The 5,000-nt window shown below is 37.6% G+C and overlaps 1 protein-coding gene across 1 annotated transcript in view; it reads right to left on the bottom strand.

The window, feature by feature from the left end:
* LOC137992662 (insulin-like peptide receptor) overlaps window positions 1-5,000 on the bottom strand; it is a 74,888-nt gene that overhangs the window by 60,249 nt on the left and 9,639 nt on the right. The window contains exons 2-5 of the mRNA XM_068838137.1: window positions 3,011-3,046; window positions 1,918-2,090; window positions 1,350-1,586; window positions 1-24 (exon numbers count right to left, since the gene is read on the bottom strand). The exon at window positions 1-24 is cut by the window's left edge and continues 191 nt beyond it. The gene's annotated coding sequence lies outside the window, so the exon portion shown is untranslated. The remainder of the gene's footprint in view (window positions 25-1,349; window positions 1,587-1,917; window positions 2,091-3,010; window positions 3,047-5,000) is intronic.

The raw sequence follows: 5,000 nt of genomic DNA, 5'->3' as shown, positions 1-5,000 counted from the left end.
AAGTAAAGTTTCTCGCACAATTTCCTGAAAATCCACAATAAAAAAGAACGGTGAGTTTCATACCTTTGACCACCTAGAGTGCACAATACTGAAGAAGAATGATACTACATCCATGAGGGCGTTCATGCATGTACGAATAACAAATGTCTGCCAATGAAATATCTTTAACTGCATAACAGTCACCCAGAAAGAAAACAAAAACACCATGGCAACAATGTAGTGCTTGATGAAAGGAATATATGTATGTGAAGTGCGGGATATAAACGAAAGAGAGAAATAATCCTTGCACTTATCTGTACAATTTTAGCAATTGCCACTTCACAGACACCTGAAAAATTCAGGTTGCTTCAACGGGATTCAAACCCATGACCTCTGCGATTCCAGTGCAACACTCTACCAACTGAGCCATGAAGCCAGCCAGTTGGGAGCAGGTCATTTTTTTTGGCTTTATGTGTTCCTGTGAAAGGACTCCATGAATGAAATGTATATATTATTTGAAGTACAGGCTATAGACGAAAGAAGGAAATGATCATTGTCCAGATAAGTGCAAGGATCATTTCCCAGGGTGCGTACACTTTTTCAGACCTAAAATGCAAGGAATTTTCAAGGAATTTCAAGGGCCAAATTTTGAAATTTCAAGGACCTCTTTTTTATTTACATCGAACAATTTACCCATGGAAATAGTCTGACAGTACAATTCTTGCCCATTTTCCATAAAGTTCATGCCCAAAAATAATGCAAAGGCACTGGTAACCATTCTCGACCCCGCAGCTCACCACGTTTGTATGACACGACTTGAGTGGCTGACCATTTTTACTGAAGTTTTCAAAGATTAAAAATGTGGGTCAGAAAAAATTCAAGGACTTTCAAGGCCAAGGAATGAAGAGCAGACATTTTCAAGGATTTTAAGGCCTTGAAAACGTACTCTCAAATTCAAGGGTTTTCAAGATGCGTGCAAACCCTAATTTCCCTCTTTTGAAGGTATTTCTTGTTATTGAGATTTTTTTGTCTTTGCCAGAGAGGAAACTATTTGAATCTCTTGAGCGTTTTAACTCATGTGACCAGCAGCCATATTGATTTCCTGAAACGAAAGAACCTGTCTATAAGAAAACAGAGTTCAGTTCCCTGGGGATTATCTTAGCACACAAAAATAGTTGCCATTGCTTTGTTAGAGACCACTGCAATGTAATGGGAAAATGCAATGATTCCAATGACAATGTTTATTTTGAATGGAAAGCCTATAATCATGGCAGTAGTTCCCGTTTCTGAAACACAGTATGAAGCAATGACAAGGCTGGGGAAACCTATAGGTTGTCAAAGTATAAGATTTTGCAACTGACTGTTCCTACCATCGGATGTCTTGTTGCTATTTTTTTCATCCTCCTGCCTATTTTCACTGCTTCCTCTGATTGAAAATTGTCTGTTACACCAGTTTAGATCCTGTTTCCATGGTGAGTAAGTGCTGAACTCGTAAGTTACAATGTACTTTGTTATATTCCCATTGGGATACAGAGGAGGCTGCCACTTGACAAGTAATGATGAAGAATTGATATAGTTTGCCTCAAGACCAACTGGCAGAGAAGGAACTGTAACCAATGAAAAACAAAAATTGAAGCAGCAGCAAAATTATTTAGCAGGAACGTTATTTTCAAAAGTACATCTACAGTCATAAAAATCTTAAAGGTTTCTTTCGCTTGATGCATGCGTTTTTCAATAAGCACAGCAAAGTGTCCCCTTGCTTATTGCCCCAAGCTTAAGACAACGCTAACCTTTATCCCTAAAATGGTAGCAAAGGCTTTGACTTAAGGGGCATTTTGAGTTGGATATCACACTTGGGCACATATTTAATTACTTGCATTTGTGGACATAAGTGCAGCCCCACACGAAAATGCTTTTCTTATTCTTCAGAATACTCACCATTTTCCTTAGTCTGTATGAATACAAGGTCGCTCTTGGCTCCCTTATTCGTTAGAACTACCGCCCTCACTTGAAATGCATACAGAGTAAAGTGTTTTAAGCCTCCAATGTACTTCACCAACTTGCCCGGTTTGGATGATGTACTTGAGAACACACTGCCAGTAATGTTTACACTGGCAACATGAAAGAATGAAACGAAAGCAAGAGTTCATCTACAGGTTGCTAATCACCTTTTGGTTCACAAACAATAAAAACACGCAAAAAATAGAAAAATAAATAAAGACTTGCAACTACCATTAACAGATTTGTTGTGCTGTCTCACAGCCCGAGAAGCTGTTCATGTTAACATATGACAAACAAGAGACAAAGGAGCAAGGATGGCACAATCGGTTAGTGTGCGGCCTTGGTGCAAGAGATCCTGAGTTCGATTCCCAGATCTTGCATCCTTGTTTCGACTTCTTTCCTTTCCGTGTAGCTAAATATAGCTTTAAATACCTGTAAAACGGAGCACTGATGGAGAGGTGGAGTAAAATGAGCGCACCGTCAACCTCAGGTTTGTCAGTTGAATTACTGTTACGAGTTATTGACGCTAAATATGGTTACTTTACTTTTACTTTAAGAGAATGGACTTGGTGGTGTGTCTTCATTCATAATACAGTAGTAGAAATCAATCAATGACATGATATGTGAAATGAATAAAATACTGAACTGCGAGTATGAAATCAAGTAAAGCTATGATCCTCGCTGTTATTGATTTCATATCCCCAGTTTAGTGTGATTCATTTCACATATCATTTTGTTCATTGATGCATTCATCATGGGAACCCTTGAATCCGCATATGATCAACTCTCAAAGTCAATGGCTTTACCGGCCCAGTTAGTTAGAGCCTCGCACCAGCATCGCGAGGTGACAGGTTCAAACCCCGTTGAAGTCCTAAAATTTCCTGGCTTTTCTACGCAATTGCTAAAAATGCGTTTATAACTGCGAGGATCATAGCTTGACTTGAGTAGTACAAATATCACTTAACAACAGTGCAACGACAAGTCATGTAAAAAACGCTATCAACATGTTTCTGTTACTTATCAATCTTACACAGGATTCTTGGGCGAAAAATCTTCGTGTGTCCAGCTGTGGAAATAATGCCAGATACAAATACAATAACTTAGTTTGATGACTACAAGTACAATTTTCTACAAGCAACCATCTGCAATTTTCGTATTGGAGGTAGCACTGATATAGTCCAAAAATACACAAGGTGTGTAAATTTGGGCATCTCAATCAGATTTCTTGTTTTTGCAAATCTTGAATCAGTGGGTTGTGAACTATATTTTCCAGAAAAAACAAATTCTGAAAAATTAATTTTAAAATTGCTTAAATTGCTTTACTTTGTTTCCCGCCATAATCTGTGTGAAAAATGATTGACGTTTTACGTAAATCACATGTGAAAGGATTGGGTGTCAATTGACAGCCTTCACACGCGATCTGCTACCTTAGCATGTGCCTGGACGCTGAGTAAAGGGTGGAGTTGTTCAGCAGACTGTAAACTGCACACAAAATCTTCAAGCTACATTTTTAAGGGTTTATTTTGACGCCAAAATTACAACTTCTCGGACCTCCTGTCCTGACGGGTTTGAAGATATCGCTTCCAAATTTTCAGTTCTAATAGATGATTGTACTACCACCCCAAATACCTTGTGAGGAATTTTTCGTTAGTCTTCAAAGATTGATTTTGTGGCCCCTTTTTCTGCCCAAATTAATTATGAGATGAGAGTTTCAACTTTGGTGCATGATATTTCCTTAATTCTTTACATATCAAAAACTCCTGACATGGTATTGGAGTGCATTCATCTGTGACCAAAATGCAACAAAATGCAGTTATTTTCGTAATAAAGTGAAGGGGCAGGAGCTTCGGCAGAACTTGGTCGCTCTGAGTTTGAGGCCTCAAACTAAAAGGCAATATTAAATAGCAAAAAAACTAAAACTTTATTCAAATAATTCAATCTCTTAGCTTTAATACGATATATAGTTTGACCCTAGACAAAAAACAGCGGCACAACAATTTCATTCTTCTGTGAACACCCCATTTTCCATTCCCGAGACCTTAAAAAAAAAGTGTTTAAGGCTTATTCAATAATCATTCTTTGAAAAACTAAAATGGATAATTTTCAACTTTGTGCTTGAGAGACGCCAAAAATAGTTATCATCTTTACTGAAAACTTGTCTTGGGGAGCGGGGCTGGCGCACGGGTGAGAGCACTCACCTTTCACCTATGAGGCTGGGATCAATTCCTGGATTGGACGCTCCGAGAGGATTTTCGCCGGGTACTCCGGTTTTCCCCTCTACTCAAAAACCAATGTTTGATTTGATTTGATTTGATTTGTTCTGACTTCAGTTGATTTGTAGTTGGCTTGAGAAATATCGTACTTTAGATAGGAATAAGAAAGACAGTGCAAGGAAAGACAAGCAGAAGTGGATGGATACCATTTGCTGCTGATATGGCAAAGATGATGACGATGATGATTTTCTTTTTTCCGCATTTTCTTTTTTCAATAGTACAATAAAATACCTTACTTACAATACTACATACTTGCACTGATCACGATACACTATATCACATACAGCTAATTACATAACTTACATACGGTACTTACAATACTGGTTAATTACACCACTGTCAATTACAATACTATTCTTACACTATTCGCATCCTTTATTTTTCTTAATTGTTATCATATTACAGTGACAGCTAATATATACATGCAGTTTTTTTCCCTATATGTACACGCTTGCAATTAAATACTAAATATGAAATTAAATACTAATTAACCGTAAACATCAGCAGCACAAAAAATTAAAGTAAAACGGCCCGCGTGCGATAAAATTTTTGAAGTGCTTTTTTTTTTTTTGGAGTCGCAATGTCTTTATGAATTTCAAGTTTTCTGGGAATGAACGACAGAAAGTCTCAAAAATGTAAAACATCTCCGTGAAGTCTTGTGCAGAAAATACAATATTTGGCTATCAGTAGACAATAATTTAGGATTTGCCAATGCTTTGTCCTATCATGCCAGCCGTAAAGTATATG

This window comes from Montipora foliosa, chromosome 2 (assembly GCF_036669935.1).
Source record: "Montipora foliosa isolate CH-2021 chromosome 2, ASM3666993v2, whole genome shotgun sequence".
NCBI lineage: Eukaryota > Metazoa > Cnidaria > Anthozoa > Scleractinia > Acroporidae > Montipora > Montipora foliosa.
This window is presented reverse-complemented; position numbering and strand designations above follow the sequence as displayed.